The sequence below is a fragment of the Coregonus clupeaformis genome, unplaced genomic scaffold (genome assembly GCF_020615455.1).
Source record: "Coregonus clupeaformis isolate EN_2021a unplaced genomic scaffold, ASM2061545v1 scaf1592, whole genome shotgun sequence".
Lineage (NCBI taxonomy): Eukaryota > Metazoa > Chordata > Actinopteri > Salmoniformes > Salmonidae > Coregonus > Coregonus clupeaformis.
This window is the reverse complement of record NW_025535046.1, coordinates 28,761-51,772: the sequence shown is the minus strand read 5'-3', so window position 1 is coordinate 51,772 and position 23,012 is coordinate 28,761. Positions and strand designations below refer to the sequence as shown.

Here is a 23,012-nt window from a genome sequence, read left to right as displayed (position 1 = left end):
ACCAAACTTTGGGAGGCCAGATGTGGTGCGGTCAATGACACCCCTCAAGTGGTCACCGACGGGGATTGGTTAAATTTATAAAACAAGAAATTTGGAAAAAAATACAATTCGAAATAGATAAGTGGGGCATCACATCTGTTAAACATAGATGGAAAGGGATATACCCTTCTTTGTAAACGTTTTTTATAGCCTATATATAGGCCTATGTATAACTGTATTCTGTCATGTAAATTGAAATGTAGGCTTTGTAAATATTCGATACACTGAGGTTTATTCAGAGTTCCCTTTGGTATATGTGTATGATTTTATTTCTATAATAGTTTTTATTCCTTTGAAAGATCAGCTTTGGGAGATTGTTAGAGGCAATTGTTTACATGCTTCTCTTGAATGTAGGCCTTTTAGCTGGTCAGGTTCCTCAGAACAGCACTTTTGTTAGGAGTTTTGCTATTTTTATACGGTTAAGGTACTGTTTTTGTAAATCCATGTTATGTACAACGTTATGCACTGAATTTGTACTTGTATTTGAATGTGAAATGAAAATAAAAATTATTTTTCCAAAAAAAAAAATCAAAAAAAAAAAAATCTGTTCTTATCAGTTTAATATCTGATACGTCCCCTATCTGGGGACCATATATTAAATTGATTTTTGGAACAGGGAGATGGAATAGGGGCTTGCTCCGTCCACTCCACGCATCGACCTGGTATTGCAGTACCTCCAGGAACGGTGCACCCCCTGTCATTGTAAAGATAAAGCAGGCAAAGACAACAGAATTGCTTTGTTATATTCCATTAGGATCACGATATATTTTAAATTTTACCATCTTCATCTCAATGTCAATGATGGCTAGAAAGTGATGGTGAAGTCAGTCACTGTTATATTGACTATGATAGCTGATGTGAATGGTGCGTTAATCATCTAATCAAATCAATGTTTATTCGTCACATGCACAGGATACAGGGTGTAAATGGTACAGTGATAATGCTTTAAAGATAATGCTTTAAAAAAACCTTGGCATAGATTGGGAGTTGATCAACGTTGGGAATAACCACTTTTGACTGTTACAAAGTAACAAATTGGTAGGTTCGTAAGTCACGTGGTCATCTGCCCTCCAATCGGAAATGACAGAAAACGTTTATAAATTAAATCCAGATTAACAGCTAAATCGGAATAAATATGAAATACGGGTGGGGAATCAATTTAGAGATAATAATATTGACATAACATTTGATCTTATATCAAATATCTCTGGTAGCGTTGATGCCACAAGGGAACTGAGCAATTGTCCACTTGGTGGCGCAAGTGTTCCACTGACCGTACGCATTTGAATGTTGAACCACTTGACTTCAATACATCATCAACGCAAATAATATGAACAATAAAAAATAGCCTGTTTTTATTTTACATGTCTGTAGAGCCTTGTACGATAAGACCACGTTGAAGATGCCTTCATAAAGTTGCCGTCCTAAATTACTTAGAGGCCAAACTTCAAAGATGTCCATGGCACTGGACTGCAGTAAGAGCTAGGCCTACAGTGCGGCCTACGGAGCGGTCCTGGTGTATGGTCCTGGCTGCCTAAATGTTTCCTCCACATAATAAACTGTACAAACATGGCACTTTAGAGGGTTACTTTTACAATTAGCCTTACTGAGTCACTACAACAAACTTCCTATCATGGACATGAAATGCCATTAGGCCTAATGAAGATACCGTATATGTAAGTTACTTAGTTGGTGTCTTGTGAATCAACTGGTATGCGCATCAGGGTTTAATATTTCCTCGATATTATACAAATGTTCCATCCCGAGAATAAATCACTCTTCTCCCGGGTAACCCGGTATTTTCCGAAGTGTCATTCATTTATATTATATTTACATTTACGTCATTTAGCAGACGCTCTTATCCAGAGCGACTTACAAATTGGTGCATTCACCCTATAGCCAGTGGGATAACCACTTTATCCTATCCCAGGTATTCCTTAAAGAGGTGGGGTTTCAAATGTCTCCGGAAGGTGGTGAGTGACTCCGCTGTCCTGGCGTCGTGAGGGGAGCTTGTTCCACCATTGGGGTGCCAGAGCAGCGAACAGTTTTGACTGGGCTGAGAGCGGGAACTATGCTTCTGCAGAGGAAGGGAGCCAGCAGGCCAGAGAAGGATGAACGCAATGCCCTCGTTTGGGTGTAGGGACTGATCAGAGCCTGAAGGTACGGAGGTGCCCGTTCCCCTCACAGCTCCATAGGCAAGCACCATGGACTTGTAACAGATGCGAGCTTCAACTGGAAGCCAGTGGAGTGTGCATTATAACACTTATAAATGTCTGGATTTGATTAGAGCTTTGATCAGCATGAAAATACAAACCTGATGCTACCTGAGCCTGATCAGACATATATTAAATACATGTTATAATACATTTTACAAATCCAAATCCCAGATGAAGAATAAGACACTATTTCAAAGCATAGTACATGTAATGTTAGCCAAGTACAATGTAATTACTAGTTGTTACACAGCATTTAGCCAATTAAAATTAAGTGTATCTTTAGGAGTACTTGTAATTAATGTGTACAGTACATTACCCATCCTGACAACCTGGCCCTCAATTTAAAGCTTGTGGAAGTGACATCCAAGTGGGAGAATAAATACACTAGAACACCACAGAGTATCTGTATAGGAAAATCATTCAGAGCACACTGTGCTGCCAATCTCAGTGTAAGGTGCGACATTTTGCGGGTGTGGAGAGCTCGTTAGAGGATAGAGAAAGCTTGCATTGAAGAGCTGGGCATCGTGTTATGACCTGCATTATCTGAATTAGGCCCACATAATTATACCTACGGAGGAGCGGCTTCTATGGAGGAACTTTGAATGTCTTTGAACTTCAGAGTTGGTTTAACGTTGGACCAGAGCAGATGTTAGCTAGCTAGCTAACAACCTTGTTTGTGCAGTGCAGTGTAGCACTAGAATTAAAAACAGGTCTTACCTTTATGTAGTTAATAAATCCAATGTGAAACGTGGTGACTATAGTATCCTTAACTAGCATTGAAAAAAGTTAATCCATTCTTCTCAAATTAAACATATCTCCCTAATTTCTGAATCATGCTTGTAACGTTGTCAGTAGGATACAGTAACCTATGCTTCAGAGGGGAGGAGCAGGTAGTTTCCACACGCACACCCACTGGCAAAGATTTCCATTCCAGCTGGCAGGCAGTAACTGCAATACGTTTCTACAGTGAGCTTTGTTGCGATTTTGTGGGACTGGAGAAAAATACCCGGAAAGTAAAATAAGGTTATTACCTGGATTACATGCTTTTAAAATAACTGCTGTTCCTGAAAAGTATAGAACACTTTAGTTTCCTTTTCTTTTTAACGTTATTTTTCAGTTCTGTTCCCTTAACCGGTTCCAACCCTAGATAAATTATTTGGATGTAGGTCATGCTTAGCCTAATAAACTATAAAGGGAAATACATTTCTACAGTTGACACTTTTTTAGTAATTTAATGAAATGTTGTAATCTGATCTCGGAATGCACGGACCGTTGCACTGTGGTACTGGGGAACAGGAAGTTCCGGGCAGGCGGGCACCATTCTTCACAATAAAGAAAGCGCCAGAACTGTGCTGTCAAGAAGATAACATTTGTGTCCGTTTCTATTTATTACTAGAGGTATGTCATAGCACGTTTAAACTTTCTAATGTCGAAAGAACATGTCATACCATGCTAGGTAACACATCCGTTAAGGTATTATCACGTTTGGTAAAGGTTTGATGTGTTATTTTTGTGTCAAACCAAGTGAAGAACGTGATAAAAACTATTTTACAAGTCACATAGCTAGAGACTTTGGGTTTGTCTGAGTGGATGTACATAATTTTCTCATGGTAATTTCATAAATAATCAATTTATTTGAGATTTCTGTGTTCGTTTAGCATATTATTGGTTTTGTGTAAAATTCCCAAGCTGGTAAAATGGCGGCGCCCTCTCGGTCAGCGTCAACGGACTTCAGTGAGGACAGTGCGGGTGCATCAGATAGAGACAATTTCACGGTCGCACTACTGTTTTGAAGCTGAATGTAATGATTATCAGTTTTCTACATGTGTACTAATATTCAGACACATTCTGTTGTTTCTGTCTTTATCAATAAATGTTGCTATGGTGTGAACAGGAAATACAATTGGTTTTTGATTGAAGTAATACAGTGAAGACAAGGTTTAAGGAAATTAGCACATAGTGCTATCTATGACAAACTGTAACCTTGTACTAAATGGATTTTGAGTCATTTATGCATTTATCTACTATAGGTTAGGTATTAGCTCAAAAGTATTGTGGAGCTCCTGCACCTTAATATAAACAGTACCGGCACCGAAATGAGTACTGGCACCTATTTCAGTCCAAGTAAAGCACTGAATTAGATAATTGAACAAGAAAAAAGTGAAAATATTTTTAGAGAATAAAGAAAGTGCCAGAACTGTCAAGACAATAACTTTTTGTGTCTGTTTCTCTTTATTACTACTGGCCTTTTCAGATAAGTCTGAGGCCGGTTAACATCAACAGTGAGGACAAAACCCAGCCTGCCTCTCTCCTTCCACACTGAGTCCAAACCTACAGTCACTGGGTCCTGATTGTGACAGTGGAGCCCAGTTTACTGCAGGATCCAGAGATGGCATCAGTGAAGCTGGAAGACTGCAGTCAAACACTGGAGCTGAATGTCAACATTAAAGATGAAGAAGAGGAGAAGAAGATTGGGAAATCTGTTTCTCAGGGTAAGAGCAGGTTCTATCTAACTAAGTTTGTTGGACATGATTTGGAAAGGCACACACCTGTCTATATACAGTGCATTCAGAAAGTATTCAGACCTCTGGACTTTTTCGACATTTTGTTACGTTACAGCCTTATTGTAAAATTGATTAAATAGTTTTTTCCCCTCATCAATCTACACACAATACCCCATAATGACAAAGCAAAAACAACAACAACTGAACAATCATATTTACATAAGTTTTCAAACCCTTTACTCAGTACTTTGTTTATGCACCGTTGGCAGTGATTGCAGCCAAAGTCTTAATGTGTATGACGCTACAAGCTTGGCACACCTGTATTTGGGGAGTTTCTCCCATTCCTCTCTGCAGATCCTCTCAAGCTCTGTCAGGTTGGATGGGGGTGCGTCGCTGCACAGCTATTTTCAGGTCTCCAGAGATGTTCGATTTAAGTCCCGGCTCTGGCTGGGCCACTCAAGGACATTCAGAGACTAGTCCCGAAGCCACTCCTGCGTTGTCTTGGCTGTGTGCTTAGGGTCGTTGTCCTGTTGGAAGGTGAACCTTCGCCCCGGTCTTGAGGTCCTGAGTGCACTGGAGCAGGTTATCATCAAGGATCTCTCTGTACTTTGCTCCAATCATCTTTCCCTCGATCCTGACTAGGCTCCCAGTCCCTGCCGCTGAACAACATCCCCGCAGCATAATGCTTCCACCACCATGCTTCACCATAAGGATGGTGCCAGGTTTCCTCCAAACGTGACGCTTGGCATTCAGGCCAAAGAGTTCAATCTCGGCTTCATCACACCAGAGAATCTTGTTTCTCATGGTCCGAGTCCTTTAGGTGCCTTTGGCAAACTCCAAGCGGGCTGTCATGTGCCTTTTGCTGAGGAGTGGCTTCCGTCTGGCCACTCTACCATAAAGGCCTGATTGGTGGAGTGCTGAAGAGATGGTTGTCCTTCTGGAAGGTTCTCACATTTCCATAGAGGAACTCTGGAGCTCTGTCAGAGTGACCATCATGTTCTTGGTCACCTATATAGACAGTTGTGTGACTTTCCAAATCAGCTCCAATCAATTGAATTTACCACAGTTGGACTGCAATTAAGTTTTAGAAACATCTCAAGGATGATCAATGGAAACAGGATCCACCTGAGCTCAATTTCAAGTCTCATAGCAAAGGGTCTGAATACTTATGTAAACAAGGTATTTCTGCTGTTTTTATTTTTAATACATTTGCAAAAATGTCTAAGAACCTGTTTTCACTTTGTCATTATGAGGTATTATGTGTAGATTGATGAGGATTGTTTTTATTTAATCCATTTCAGAATAAGGCTGTAACGAATCAAATTGTGGAAAAAGTAAAGGGGTCTGAGTATTTTCCTAATGCACTGTACATATCCAAACGTGGACCTAGAAGTTTGTCCTTAAATATCTATTGGGAGCCCATCTGGACCTTCCGCTTAACCTCCTTCATATCGAAAATAGCATCAGATATTTCAACACTATCCAATTCCTTTTCCAGATCCAATTTAGTGTCTTCTGAAGTAGAGGGAAAATCAAGACCTGACTAGTTCAGTTCTCAGGAGATTCAGAGTTGTAAAGTGTGTTGTAGTAGGAAGCAAATGTTTGGTTTATTTCTACAGGATCCATTGATAATTGTCCTTGTAAATTATGAATTCCATTCAAGGCTGAATTTTACTTCTTAATGTGCCAGGCCAGCAATTTACCAGGTTTTTCACCTTGATCATAGGACTGTTTCTGCCTAGTTAAGCAGTTTGCAGCCTTAGAGGTGGGAAGTTCTTCATACTGAGCTTTAAGACCAAATCATTCCTTGTTTACTTCTACTGAGTTATCCAAAAAAGCTTCCCTCTCCAATTCTCTCATTTTGTTCTCCGTCTCTCATTTTCTGATTTTATTAGATTTGAAACTGGTAAAACGTATAATTTGCCCTCAAATATGTGCTTTGAAAGCCTCCCATCTGGTACTCGCTGACGTTTGGTCAGTGTTCAATGTCAAATAAACATCTATATGCACTCCAACGTAATGTAAGAAGTCTGGGTCCTGTAACCATCTGGGATGCAAACGCCATCTAGAGGATCCTTTTACTAGTTTTGTATCCCTATAGAATAATCACACAAGGGAATGGTCATTCAAAACAATAGTATCATATCCACTTCCTGCTACATTGGGAAGCAATGAGCAAGAAACTAAAAAGTAGTCTACCTGAGAATATGATTTAAATGTTGACGAGTAACATGAATACTCCCTTTTACTCGGGTTCTGAGTCCTCCAAGGTTTACATAGATTTAAATTCTTAATGAAATGCTGTACTTTCTTTCTACTCTGCGAGTGGGAAGTGTCTAAACCAGAGGAGCGATCTAGATGAGGATCAAGAGTGCAATTAAAGTCCCCTGCCATTAGGACTTTACCAGGAATGGAGGCTATCAATAGAAATACATTCTCAAAGAATTTGGGATTATCATCATTAGGACCATAAACATTAACCAGATTAATATGCTCATTCAAAAGAGTTCCCTGTATCAAAATGTATCTACCAGCTGTATCAGTTATAATAGTATCCACTTGAAACGGAACAGATTAGTGAATTAAAACCATATCACCATGAGAATGAGAGGAGAAATAGGATGCTATTACTGGCCCTTGTCATCTCCTGCATACTTTAAGTAGCTCATCCTTCAACAAGTGAGTTTCTTGTAGGAACACAATAGATGAATGAAGTTGTTTAAGCCTAGTAATAACCTGTTTTAAGCTTGGATAGTTTACAAACTCCACAGACATTCCACAAAGTAAATTTAAGTTTAGCATTTGAAGTCATTTAACCAAAGATGTAAACATGGAATAAGCTATAGCATAAAGGCAAATCTAAAATCTTTTTCCATTTCCATTTTAGTCATTTAGCAGACGCTCTTATCCAGAGCGACTTAAAGTTAGTGAGTGCATACATATATATTTTTTTCATACTGGCCCCCCATGGGAATCGAACCCACAACCCTGGCGTTGCAAACTGAGCTACACATGGTTTAGTAACCACAAGGACAGCATGAATATTTTGTAGTGAGGAAAATATGTAAAGATCTGTTGAAACAAATATTTCCTAACAGTAAAACACTGAACCCCATTCCTCTGTCTCCCTAACTGAGACAATCAACGCTTCCTCTCCCACCTCCCCTAATCGTAGAGTGTAGCCTGGTGGACGACTGATCCATTAAAGAGAGCAGTCTAACCTAAGCGACGCTAAACAAAACAAAGTATCTCCTGCCTTCTCTCAGCCATTACTTCTCACGAACAAAACAAAAGGCATATCTTGCAAGATGTTATGTTAAATATCACGTAGTATTTGTTTGAAAAGTAGCAAAGAATAGCTCCACCTAAAACAGTAACGCTAGTTAGTGAAGCCTGAGACTAACGTTAACGTTACAGTATGGACCGTCCAAAATAGTGGTAGATGATCCACAACACAGGGTCTGTTGCTAGTAGCTACCAAGTAACAATATGGCCCATACGTATAGCATTAATGTAGTATACCATGATACGTTTATAAACCAGAAAAAGTATCAAAGATCAGAAATGAACAGCCTACGTGAGAAAAATAGATATCATTGAATATGTGCTACGTTACCCAAAGGCCCTTTGCATATGATGTTAGGCTTGTACTTGAGTGTCAATCATTTCAGTCCAAGGATATGATCAAAAGGCCTCCATTCTTAAATGGAAGAAGTGTGGAACCACCAATACTTTTTCAAGAGCTGGCTGCCCGGATAAACTAAGGGGGAGAAGGGCCTTGGTCAAGGAGGTGACCAAGAACACAATGGTCACTGACAGAGCTCTAGAGTTCCTCTGGCGTTTGGGAGAACCTTCCAGAAGGACAACCATCTCTGCAGCTCTCCACCAATCAAGCCTTTAAGTTAGAGTGGCTAGACGGAAGCCACTCCTCATGAAAAGGCACATGACTGCCCCTGGGAGTTTGCCAAAAGACACCTAAAGGACTCTCAGACCATGAGAAACAAGATTCTCTGGTCTGATGAAACCAAGATTTAACTCTTTGGCCTGAATGATGAAGAAGATGGTGGACAACGACAAAGGAGAAAAGTGGAATATGTTTTGAGTGAATATGGAATGGAAGATCACACAGAACTTTTAGAAGAGCTACAGGAGGAAAGTGAACGTGACGAGAGTGAGGATAAATTAACTGTGGTGAGGAACTCCGAGTTCGGGCTTCGTTCCGAGGATGATAAGGATGATTCTGGCCCATTGGGAGTGAGATTTGTAGAGGGAATGGATCCATATGTGGAGTCAGGTTATGTGGAGAAGAGGTTGGGGACTGTTGAGTTGGTGAAGGTAACTTGGACTCTGTGATTTATTGTTTCTCCTCTGTCCAGAGGGAGCGGGCGCTCCGGATTACGTGATTAGGGACAGGAATTGTGACTTGGATTGCTCTCCGGAACAGTGTGGCATTGAAAGGAGTGGTAACAGGGTTAGGTTTAAGTGTTGAGGATGAGCAGTTGAAATGGAAGATTCCAGGTGTCTGTGACACCCTCCGTTTGGTGAGACGTAGATCCGGTGTAGAGTGTGGGGAAACAGAGAATACATTATCTGTCATGCTGGGTTTTGATGCATAGTCTCTGCCAGATGCGATCAAGGTAGGAAGTGTCAGTTATCCCGTGAGCGATTTTGTTCCATAAATACTACAGTGTTTTAGGTGTGAAGTTTATGGGCCTGTTGCAGCAGTGTGTAGGCGTGAGATGCCTAGATGTGACAAGTCTGCAGGAGGGCATGAGATGAAGAAATGTGTGGTATCGGTGGAGAAAGTTCTGTGTGTTAGTTGTGGGGGGTGCTAACGGGCTGGAGATCTGAGGTGTCAGGTGAGAGAAAGGCAGATTGAGGTTGCCAGGGTTACAGTAGTACAGAAAGTGTTGTATGCCGAAGCATTGAAGAGAGTGGTAGAGGAAGATGGGTACTGGGTGAGGGATCTTGAGAGGATTCCTGTGAGTAGGCAGAGACCAAGAGAGAGTGATGGGAAGAATATGTGCTTCAGTAAGGTGGGCATTTTAGCAATGGTTGTCAATTGTACTGCAGAAATGGATCTAAAGTCCCAGAAAATAGAGGCTGTGGTGGCAGCGTCAGAGAAGTACTTGGGATTGCGAGGATTTACTGCAGAACAGCTGCAGGGGGATGTTGAGTGGTAGTGGTCTGGGCGTAGGACTAGATAGGGTTAAATAGTGGAATGGGGTGGTTGGTTTTTGTAGTGGAAAATTGCCACAAAGGGACTCAAAGTCAAACTTAAATGAATAATTTTTTATCAGCAAGCTGGAGAAGTTCCAACAAACTTAAAAGCACCATAGTACATGTCGGTCGGGAGCTCTGCCGGGGCAGTCCCGTTAGTTGTCCTATATACTGCTTACACAGACAAGTTATATTTGCATGATTTAGCTTATTAATAATTAATTAATCATTAACATTTGGTTCCTGCATGTGACCAACCAATACCTCATAAGGCTTCTTCTCTCCAAGCTGAGACCTTGAAACTGAGATATCCTTTTGGTTCCCAGAACAATGTTCTGGGCGTACAGCCAAATGGTCTATCATATCCACTTCCTGCTACATTGGGAAGCAATGAGCAAGAAACTAAAAAGTAGTCTACATGAAAATATGATTTAAATGTTGACGAGTAACATGAATACTCCCTTTTACTCGGGTTCTGAGTCCTCCAAGGTTCACATAGATTTAAGTCCTTAATGAAATGCTGTAATTTCTTTCTACTCTGCGAGTGGGAAGTTTCTAAACCATAGGAGCAATCTAGATGAGGATCAAGAGTGCAATTAAAGTCCCCTGCCATTAGGACTTTACCAGAAATGGAGGCTATCAATAGAAATACATTCTCAAATAATTTGGGATTATCTTCATTAGGACCATAAACATTATCCAGATTAATATTCTCATTCAAAAGAGTTTCCTGTATCTAAATGTATCTACCAGCTGTATCAGTTATAATAGTATCCACTTGAAACGGAACAGATTAGTGAATTAAAACCATATCACCATGAGAATGAGAGGAGAAAACAGGATGCTATTACCTGCCCTTGCCATCTCCTGCATACTTTAAGTAGCTCATCCTTCAACAAGTGCGTTCTTGTAGGAACACAATAGATGAATGAAGTTGTTTAAGCCTAGTAATAACCTGTTTTAAGCTTGGATAGTTTACAAACTCTACGGACATTCCACAAAGTAAATTTAAGTTCTGCATTTGAATTCATTTAACCAAAGATGTAAACATGGAATAAGCTATAGCATAACTAGCTAACCGAGACAATCAACGCTTCCCTCTCCCACCTCCCCCTAATCGTAGAGTGTAAACTGGTGGACGACTGATCCATTAAAGAGAGCAGTCTAACCTCAGCGACGCTAAACAAAACAAAGTATCTCCTGCCTTCTCTCGGCGATTATTTCTCACGAACAAAACAAAAGGCCTATCTTGCAAGATGTTATGTGAAATATCACAACAAAAGGCCTATCTAGCGAGATGAAATGTGAAATATCACGTATTTCTTTGAAAAGTAGCAAAGAATAGCTCCACCTAAAACAGTAACGCTAGTTAGTGAAGCCTGAGACTAACGTTAACGTTACAGTATGGACCATCCAAAATAGTGGTAGATGATCCACAACACAGGGTCTGCTGCTAGTAGCTACCAAGTAACAATATGGCCCATACGTATAGCGTTAATGTAGTATACCATGATACGTTTATAAACCAAAAAAAGTATCAAAGATCAGAAATGAACAGCCTATGTGAGAAAAAGAGATATCATTGAATATGTGCTACATTACCCAAAGGCCCTTTGCACATGATGTTAGGCCTGCACCTGAGTGTCAATCATTTTAGTCCAAGGATATGATCAAAAGGTCTCCATCATTCTTAAATGGAAGAAGTTTGGAACCACCAATATATTTTCTAGAGCTGGCCGCCCGGACAAACTAAGCAATCGGGGGAGAAGGGCCTTGGTCAGGAGGTCACCAAGAAGCCGGTGGTCACTTGACAGAGCTCCAGAGTTCCTCTGGAGATGGGAGAACCTTCCAGAAGGACAACCATCTCTGCAGCACTCCACCAATCAGGCCTTTATGGTAGAGTGGCCAGACGGAAGCCACTCCTCATGAAAATGCACATGACTGCCCGCTGGGAGTTTGCCAAAAGACACCTAAGGACTCTCAGACCATGAGAAACAAGATTCTCTGGTCTGATGAAACTAAGACAAGCACCGTGCTCTACCAGCTGAGCTACAGAGGACCATTTATAGCAATGGTTGTCAATTGTACTGCAGAAATGGATCAAAAGTACCAGAAAATAGAGGCTGTGGTGGCAGCGGCAGAGAAGTACTTGGGATTGCGAGGATTTACTGCAGAACAGCTGCAGGGGGTGTTGAGTGGTAGTGGTCTGGCGTAGGGACTAGATGGTGTTAAATAGTGGAATGGGGTGGTGGATTTTTGTCGTGGAACTTAAATGAATAATTATTTTTTATTAGCAAGCTGGAGAGGTTCCAACAAACTTAAAAGCACCATAGTACACGTCGGTTGGGAGCTCTGCCGGGGCAGTCCCGTTAGTTGTCCTATATACTGCTTACACAGACAAGTTATATTTGCAAGATTTAGCTTATTAATCATTAATTAATCATTAACATTTGGTTCCTGCATGTAACCGACCAATACCTCACAAGGCTTCTTCTCTCCAAGCTGAGACCTTGAAACTGAGATATCCCTTTTTGGTTCCCAGAACAATGTTCTTGGCGTATTGCCAATTGGTCTGAGGAGGTCAGTCACCTGCACGAACCAAGAACATTTTCCCTCACATTTTTTAGAGCGGGCTAATACTTGGCAGGGCAATTTTGTATTAATTACTGTATCAATGAATTTAATGTATGTAGTCTGTGTATGGCCTCACACACCAGTACAGTAGGTGGCGGTGTATGCACCTAAAAGTTGGATGCGCTCTGCCAACCAAATCCCAAAGAAGAAAAAGGATGCAAATGCACGTCGCTTGACCCGTATGGAGAATGTGAAAAAGGAGCAAAGTTCATCTTTATTATTGATGTTTGATGAAGAGTATCTACTACCCTATGTAAAGCTGGGATATATAATATACCCCATAAGAGAGTTTGTGTAAAACCTGATGCAATGCAAGAAATGTAAAAAGTTTGGCCACATGTCAAGTGTTTGCAGACGGAAGGAATATGTTATTGAAGAGCATGTGAATGTAAAATGTTGTAACTGTGGTGGGGGTCATATTCCTGAATTCCCAGAGTGCCCTGTTAGGGTGAAAGAGGTTGAGGTGTCAAGGATCAGGGCTGTACAGCAAATCTCCTATGTGGAGGCGGTGAAGAGAGTTATAGTAGCAAGAGGTCACAGTTCTGAAGAAGATATGACAGTGGATGCACTGCAACCAGTTGCAAATGTTATACGTCAATCAAGTGATCTCACTTATTTTGAAGGTGGATTTTTTAGTATTTATAGCCACAGTTATTAATTGTACTGCACAAGAAGTCCAAGAAGCTGGACATCATTATATCTGCAGCTGATACGTTTTTGGGCCTCCAAGACTTCACAGCAGAAGCCCTGCAAGGACTACTGTTGCCAGAAAATGTTCCGCCCTCACAGGATCCTTCTGAGCCTGTGTAGGGACCTGATTAGAACAGAAAAGCAGGCTGATTTAATTTATGTTATCGATAGTTTGTATGATAAAAAAAAAAAAATACTGCATACACTGAACAAACATATAAATGCAACATGTAATGTTTTGGTCCCATCTTTCATGAGGTGAAATAAAATATTCCAGAAATGTTCCAGACAAAAACGTATTTCTAAAATGTTTTGCACAAATTTGTTTACATCCCTGTTAGTGAGCATTTCTCATTTGCCAAGATGATCCATCCACCTGACAGATGTGGCATATCAAGAAGCTGATTAAATAGCATGATCATCATTACACAGGTGCACCTTGTGCTGGGGACAAGAGTAGCTGAGTAGGTGCTTGGCAGCATCTAATGGGGATCCCTAACAAATACAAAAATGACACTCTAAAATATGCAGTTTTTTCACACAACACACTGCCACAGATGTCTCAAGTTTGGAGGGAGCATGCAATTGGCATGCTGACTGCAGGAATGTCCACCAGAGCTGTTGCCAGAGAATGTTAGGTTAATTTCACAGACCACAATCAACAGCCTGATTAACTTCATGCAAAGGAGAAGTGTCCCGAGGAGGCAGCGGCAGCTACCCACTTCTCCAGTGCTTCATTTGTAAATTGGGCGGTGCCGAACCAAAAGTGAGCCCGAGAGGGGGTGACCTGGGGGGCTCTGAGGTACCAGAACGGATAAAAAACAACAACTTTATAACAAAGCATTGCATGCATTATCATGGCTTTCGCGTCACGGGCATAGAGCAGTGATGTGGAGCCGCTTGCAGAAGTTACAGTTTAGATGACAAGACTTTTGCAGAATCTTTTGAATACCTCACAAATGACCAAAACGACAGGCTACGTTGACACTGAGAATCTGAGATCAATAAAAATGACCTTGTCTTGAATCCATCAATAGCCGAGGCCCCTAAGTGTGCAGAGAAACACATTGTACAATATGAGGAGGAAGATATAGTCCTAAAAAAGCTTTCCAGTTTCACTGACTCACCCAATGATGTGGCGCTCACTCACCGGCCAAAAGCTTATCTCTCTCTTGCTTTACTTTTTTAAACAATGCTGTTCACTCAATAGGCCTATTTGGGAGTTGACAACCTGTGTTTTCCAGCGATTGTATTAGAAATATTTGCGAAAGGCCTGTTTTGGCAGCACACTGTTAACTGACAGATTTGCCACATGTTAGGCATGCCTTGTGATTTGGCTACACACACATTTTTTATTAGCTATGGCTACTCTGTGGCGAAAATCTAGGCTTACTCCTGGTGTAGTATTGGGAATTATTTAATTTCTTTCAGAACAGACGGCAGAGTGCTGCAGCACCTCCAGCACACTTCCCTCAGCTATTATTCTATTAGGAGATAAATGATGAAGTGCAATGCTGGAGAGAAGAGAGTTGCCGGCTTATGTCTATAACAGCACAGAGAGGGAGAGAGATCATAGAAAGTGAATGTCATTGTATTTCTGTGAGAGATACAGGCGTGCTTCTCTCTCTCACCACAGCAATGGCCACGCCTTGGTCTAGGCTACAATGTTGCGCAAACCATAAACCCAAGACGGCCCAACATTAACCAATTCTTAGAATATCATGCACGTTTTCACATAACTTTTTTTGAGGGGGCATGACAATTACAGAGGAATCTAAATGTAATTACTCTGATTGCTTTTATTAGGATTTTTACATTGCAAACAGTGGAAATTATTTTTCTTGCCACAAGAGGGAGGCTACCTGATCCTGGCAAATGCGTTCCGGAACGAAAGACTACAAAACTGAGAGGTACCGGAGGATCCAGCTCAAATTAAGCACCGCCCTTCTCATATAATGGGGTAGGGCCATCCCAAGGATCCCTGAACGCACGGACGGTTGCACCAATGATTTTTTATAACAAAGCCAAGATAGACAACGGCTGGTCGTTTCCAATGGGAACAGATTAGTCATAGTGGGCAGAGCCAAGCACGAGCTAGCGAGATCCTATTGGTGTGTTCTAGCACACATCTGCATATTTCTGTTAGGGAACGCCTCCTCTGTGAAGCGCTCGTGTGCAATAACTCAATAAGCCTTTGCGTTCCTTCTAAATAACGTGATTAAAAAAAAATAATAATTGCAAGAGGTAAGTCCACAAAACTTTGTCCACTCTGTGCATAACAGATTTTAGTTTTGGGAACAGAACTGTATTAAGATCAGATGTTTCATCGATTAGAACATTTGCAGAATATCGGCCAAAATCCATCTCCTTCCATCTTCTCCCACTGCCGGCCAGTGGGCTTCCTCTCACTGCCATATTTGGTAGTGAGTGGAAACGCCAACCGGATGCTTCACAATTATACATCCAGTGAAATATCTGTCTCATTGTTCTATTTGTGGCTGCACTGTGGTAGTGGGGGAACAGGAAGTTCCAGGCAGGCACGCACCATTCTTCAGTATAAAGAAAGCTCCAGAACTGTGATGTCAAGAAGATAACCTTTGTGTCCATTTCTATTTATTACTGTAGGTATGTGTTATGACGAGTTTCTCTGACATCAAGTAATTCAGTATGCAAGAGAATAGTTAAACACTTAGATGGAGAGTTGGTTCAAAGTATTTAATATTACAGTCCAGTTCACATGAAGCGGTACCGGCGTAGCCTATTGTCATCTGAATTACTTACATAGAAAACTTCTTAATCTATATAATGCTTTTCCGAGCTAATACCATCCAACAGTTGCCAACCATTATTGAGTGTCACTCCTCGCCACATATAGGATCACCCTATATGGTATCGTGTTGCACCCTAGTCAGGATATTCCATCACGTACTCCTTCTAAGATTAGCACCAGTGGCCCCCCAGCTATCTTGGCCCGCATACCTTCTGGCACCCACCAGTGACAGAAATAAATACATGGAATGTATGTCATCCTCCAAATCCTTATGCAGCTCTCAATATTCCAAACATTAACTAATACTTTATAAAAGACGTAATATCAGTATGTAATAGCACGTTTAAACTTTCTAATATCGAAAGAACATGTCATACAATACTATGTAACAAGTCCGTTAAGGTATTATCACGTTTGGTGTGTTATTTTTATGTCAAACTGAGTAAACCTGGTAACTATTTTACAAATCACATAGCTAGATACTTAGGGTTTGTCTGAATGGATGTACATAATTTCCTCAAGGTGATTTCATAAAGAATCCATTTATTTTAGATTTCCAAGTTTGTTTTGGTTTTGTGTAAAATGAACGAGCTGGTAAAATGGTGCCGCCCACTCGGTCAGCGTCAACGGACTTCAGTGCAGCAGAGAGAGACAATTTAATGTTTGCACTACTGTTTTGAAGCTGAATGTAATGATTATACGTTTTCTACATGTGTAGTAATATTCAGACACATTCAGTTGTTTCTGTATTTATCGATAAATGTTACTATGGTGTGAACGGAAAATACAATTGGTTTTTGATTGAAATAATACAGTGAAGACACAGTTATTCAGGAAATAGTACACAGTGCTTCCTAAAACAAACTGTGACCTTGTACTAAATGGCTTTTTTCATTTATGCATTTACTGTACCAGTCAAAAGTTTGGACACACCTACTCATTCAAGGGTTTTTCTTAATTTTTACTATTTTCTACATTGTAGAATAATAGTGAAGAATCTAAACTATGAAATAACACATATGGAATCATGTAATAACCAAAAAAGTGTTAAACAAATCAAATATATTTTAGATTTTTCAAAGTAGCCACCCTTTGCCTTGATGACAGCTTTGTAGAATATTTGTAATCTACAATGTAGAAAATAGTAAAAATAAAGAAAATCCTGGAAAGAGTAGGTGTTCTACTTTTGACTGGTACTGTATGTGCATTTGGGAAAAATCTGATATAGGTTAAGTACCGGCACCTCAAATATCTCATGCTTGAGCTCCTGTTCCTCTTATAGAATGTTAGCTCAACAGTATTGTGGAGCTCCTGCACCTAAATATAAACAGTACCGGCACCCAAAATGAGTACTGGCACCTATTTCAGTCCAAGTCAAGCACTGAATTAGATGATTTAACAAGAAGAAATATAATATATTTTTAGAGAATAAAGAAAGTGCCAGAACTGTCAAGACAATAACTTTTTGTGTCTGTTTCTCATTGTTACTACAGGACGACTAGAATTAAATCTGAGGCCAGTAACATCAATAGTGAGGACAAACCCAGCCTGCCTCTCTCCTTCCACACTGAGTCCAAACCTACAGTCACTGGGTCCTGATTGCGACAGTGGAGCTCAGTTTGCTAAGCAGGATCCAGAGATGGCATCAGTGAAGCTGGAAGACTGCAGTCAAACACTGGAGCTGAATGTCAACATTAAAGATGAAGAAGAGGAGGAGAAGATTGGGAAATCTGTTTCTCAGGGTAAGAGCAGATTCTATCTAACTAAGTTTGTGTTATTCATTCCAACTTCCCAATGTGCATGAAAAGTTGCAGTAGAACTGTTTCATGATGAACTATTTCAATGAGAAGGTAGATATTATTTCATGCTACTGACACTTACATGGTTTGACACCAGTATTGCCAGCATTTGTTTTATTCACTGGGCTATCTGGAGTGATCAGAGAGTAGACTAAAGAAGTTATGTAGACAAACTGCCAATGTTTTAAAGTTCTATTAAATGAGACTGTGTAGTTACTAACCCTTGTGATATTGAGTGGAGGGTGACACTAACCCTTGTGATAGTGAGTGGAGGATGATATGGCTTCTGCATTGCTTGCTCTTTGGGGTTTTTAGGCTGGGTTTCTGTAAAGCACTTTGTGACAACTTCTGATGTAAAAAGGGCTTCATGAAATACATTTGATTGACATGTATATCACACCAACTGACTGGTTCTTCTGATGTTGTTCACACAGGAGACCATGTTGAGACATTCTCTACATCCAGAGAGCAACAGCAGGAAGATCACAGAGCTAAGAGGTCTCACCACTGCCCACATTGTGAGGAGAGTTTCTCAATTCTATCAAAGTTAAAAATACACCTACAAATACACACAGGAGAGAATCTGTATTCCTGTACTGACTGTGGGAAGAATTTCACAACATCAAAGGCTCTGACAGTTCATCAGAGAGTGCACACAGGAGAGAAGCCTTACGCCTGCTCTGACTGTGGGGCGAGTTTCTCTCAACCGGGCACCTTAAAACAACATGAACGTATACACACAGGAGAGAAGCCTTACTCCTGCTCTGACTGTGGAAAGAGTTTCTCTCGACTGGGCACCTTAAAACAACATGAACCTATACATACAGGAGAGAAGGCTTACTCCTGCTCTGAGTGTGTAAAATGCTTCACAACATCAACTGAGCTAAAAGTTCATCAGAGAACACACACAGGAGAGAAGCCTTACTCCTGCTCTGATTGTGTAAAATGCTTCACAACATCAAATGGTCTAAAAATTCATCAGAGAACACACACAGGAGAGAAGCCTTACTCCTGCTCTGACTGTGGGGCAAGTTTCTCTCATCAGGGCACCTTAAAACAACATGAACGTATACATACAGGAGAGAATCCTTACTCCTGCTCTGACTGTGGAAAATGCTTCACAACATCAACTGCGCTAATAGTTCATCAGAGAACACACACAGGAGAGAAGCCTTACTCCTGCTCTGACTGTGGGGCAAGTTTCTCTCAACTTTGGCAACTTAAAACAACACAAACGTATACACACAGGAGAGAAGCCTTACTCCTGCTCTGACTGTGGGGCAAGTTTCTCTCTACTTGGCAACTTAAAACAACATGAACGTATACACACAGGAGAGAAGCCTTACTCCTGCTCTGACTGTGGAAAGATTTTCTCTCAAATAGGCCATTTAAAAACACATGAACGTATACACACAGGAGAGAAGCCTTACTTCTGCTCTTAATATGTTAAGAGTTTCTCCCGATTAGCAACGTAAAAACACACCAATGGTTACACACTGGAGAGAAGACTTATTACTGCACTGACTGTGAGACGAGATTCTACAGATTGGGCAATTTAAAAGACACCAACGTATACATAAGAAGTGGTAGTGGTCAAAGACAAGACCACAGAGGGGACTCCATCCCAGATCTGATCAACACAACTCACTGTACTTAATCCTCTCGGATCCAGTGATCACAAATGTCTGCTGTTCTCTCCAAACACAACATCAGGAGGGAGAAGTGAGGTGCAGGGGAAAAAACGATGTCTGATAACCCAGAACAGAAAGGAGACCTTTGCACGATGTATGGCCAGTACTGACTGTTCTGCTATATATGAGGTGGAGAGCATCGATGCAAAGGTGGAGACATTCAACTCCTGCATTCAAACTGCACTTGATGTATGCATGCCAATAAGAAAACAACAACACTGGACCAGCCCTGGATGACTGAAAGAATAAAGGCTGCCATCAGGAAAATACAGAATATTTTCAACAGATGGGGAGAAACAATGACATGGAGAAAATACAGAAACACAGTGCAAATGATTATCAAGGAAGCAAAGACAAGCTACTACAAAACTGAAATCCAGGACCTAAAGAAGAAAAACCCTAAGGAATGGTGGGACTTCACTCACAAAGGACTGGGACCAAAGAAAACATCAGGAGGGAGAATACAGGTCGAGGGAATTGAAGACGACGACCTGGCTGATGTTTTGAATGGCTTCTTTGCTGAGGCATGGACAAGCACCACACCTCTTGCCATCTTCCCCCTGCCCATGCCTACAAGGCAGGTTGAGCTGTGCAGCATTGGCCAGTTAAAGCAAGCTCTGACCAGACTCAGCCCACATAAAGCATGGCTACTAGCCTGGCTCCACAGCTACACCACTGAAAGAGGGCAGAGGGTGATGGCAACTGGTACATTTAGCCCTTGGTCAGAGGTTACCTCTGGTGTGCCACAAGGTGGCGTGGTTTCACCATATCTGTTTCTCCTTCACATGTCCACCCGAAAAGTTGTCTTCAGTGACACTCTGGACACTGGGTATGCAGACGATGTAGGGCTGTCTCGAGCCATACCATTAACCAGCATCCAAGAGGACACTTCCATGGGCTTGGAGATACAGCAGCTGGAAGAGTGGGCCACATCCAACAACATGGTCCTGAATGGGAAAAAGTCTGTGGAAATTCAAATATGTTTTTCTAGAGACCATCCACAACCTGCACCACTAATCCTAGGAAGACAGGAAGTACCAGTGTTAACAACATCCAAGTATCTTGGTTTTCATCTAGACTCTAACCTCAGTGGTGACACGTGGAGTAGTCAGTGAAAAAAGGCCACAAAGCACCTTTTGACATTTCTTGCCAGTAATGTCCTACTGAAGATCTGGTCACAGTCTATACTACACTGGCCAGGCCTTGTCTGGAATACGGTGGAGTGCTGTTGTTGGATGCAGTAAAAAGCAGCAGGCCCAACTAGACAGGGTGCAGAGGAGGGCCTTGAGGATCATCTCCAGAGGTGGAGCAGTCCAACCACAGCTCCCGTTCACTGACTACTTGTTTGTTTGTTGGTTTGGCAATGCCACTGTCAGTCAGAGAAACATGCTGAGAAGGATTATTACCACAGCAAGTAAGGTACTTGGAGTCAAACAGACAGGCCTGGATGAGATCTTTAAGGTCAGGGCCCTCCGTAAGGCTCACAAAATCATTTTAGACCCAAGTCACCCCCTGTAACTTGACTTTGAATTACTCCCCCTCTGGGCGTAGGTATAGGGCACCCCTCAGCAGGAAAAAATAGAACGAGACAATCATTTGTGCCAGGTGTGATATCCCTCTTAAATAGCTCGGGCAAATGTTCCCATTGACCCCGTAAGGCCAGCAGGCTAGTCTTTGTTTTAAATGTTTTAAATGTTTTATTTCTTATTTCTTACTTTTATTGGTGCGTGACTGTTATTGAAAGTTGTATTGTCAATCTTGTTTTGTATTTAACGCCACTTTAAATGTGTACATGACACTGCAACAAAATTTCCCCAATACTTATTTTCCACCATAATTTGCAAATAAAGTCAAAAGAAATCCTACAATGTGATTTTCTGGATTTTTTTTCTTCTCATTTTGTCTGTCATAGTTGACGTGTACCTATGATGAAAATTACAGGCCTCTCTCATATTTTTAAGTGGGAGAACTTGCACAATTGGTGGCTGACTAAATACTTTTTTCCCCCCACTGTATTTAACAGGTAGCCTGGCGGTTAAGAGTGTTGGGCCAGTAACTGAAAGGTCGCTGGTTTGAATCCTGAGCCAACTAGGTCAAATCTGTCATTGGGCCCTTGAGCAAGGCAATTAACCTATAAGTCGCTCTAGATAAGAGCATCTGCTAAATTACAAATATGTAATGAAAAATCCTGTTTGTACATGAATTTGTGCTGGGCAACCTCTTCTCTTGTGCATAAATATAACAAAGTGTTTTAAAGTGAAATAGTGTCTATACAGTGCATTCTGAAAGTATTCAGACCCCTTGACTTTTAACAAAACAATACGTTACAGCCTTATTGTAAAATAGATGTAAAAACATTATTTTTTTATCCCTCATCAATCTACACACAATACCCCATAATGACAAAGTGAAAACAGGTTTAGACATTTTTGCAAATGTATTAGAAATAAACATATTGTGTTATGTATTTTAAAATGAGTGTTTTGCTGTTATTAGTCATGTAAATTCTGCATTTCTTCAGTTTTATCGGTGAGCAAGAATAAATCAACTCAAACTCAAAAGGGGGTTGCAACTCAATATTAGGAAGGTGTTCCTAATGTTTTGTGGACTCAGTGTATATCAAATAAAGATGTGTGATGATCAGTTTTCAGCATTAGTTTGGATGGATTATTTTATGTTACTAAACATATTTTGTTTAATGATGAACAGGCTATGAATCGACTACTTGTGTTTATTAAATTGTCTTTTAATACTAGATTAATTATTTTAGTCATTGATGATGAATGTATTTGAATAACTGTATTGAGTTTCTCTATATTACTACTGGACTGACTCAGATTAAGTCTGAGGCCTGTAACATCAACAGTGAGGACAAACCCAGCCTGCCTCTCTCCTTCCACGCTGAGTCCAAACCTACAGTCACTGGGTCCTGATTGACAGTCGAGCCCAGTTTGCACCGCAGGTACCAGAGATGGCATCAGTGAAGCTGGAAGACTGCAGTCAAACACTGGAGCTGAATGTCAACATTAAAGATGAAGAAGAGGAGGAGAAGATTGGGAAAGCTGTTAATCATGGTAAGAGCAGGCTCTATCTATTCTGTAATTCTGACATCACACGTCCCTGAACAACTGGGCTATAACTGGGTTATTTCATGCTACTGACACTTGCTTGGTTTGACACCAGTATTGTCAGCATGATGCTTGATGACAGCTTTGCACACTCTTGGCATTCTCTCAACCAGCTTCACCTGGAATGCTTTTCCAACAGTCTTGAAGCAGTTCACACATATGCTGAGCACTTGTTGACTGCTTTTCCTTCACTCTGTGGTCCAACTCATCCCAAACCATCTCAATTGGGTTGAGGTCGTTGATTGTGGCCAGGTTATCTGATGCAGCACTCCATCACTCGCTGCAGAATGCTGTGGTAGCCATGCTGGTTAAGTGTGCCTT

General features: G+C 41.0%; 1 non-coding gene across 1 annotated transcript; it reads left to right on the top strand.

Annotated features, from left to right (window-relative positions):
- The first annotated feature begins 545 nt into the window (after positions 1 to 545).
- LOC123487273 lies at positions 546 to 735 on the top strand. The gene has a single exon (XR_006659701.1). It is a non-coding gene; the product is annotated as a U2 spliceosomal RNA (small nuclear RNA).
- The last annotated feature ends 22,277 nt before the right edge of the window (positions 736 to 23,012 follow it).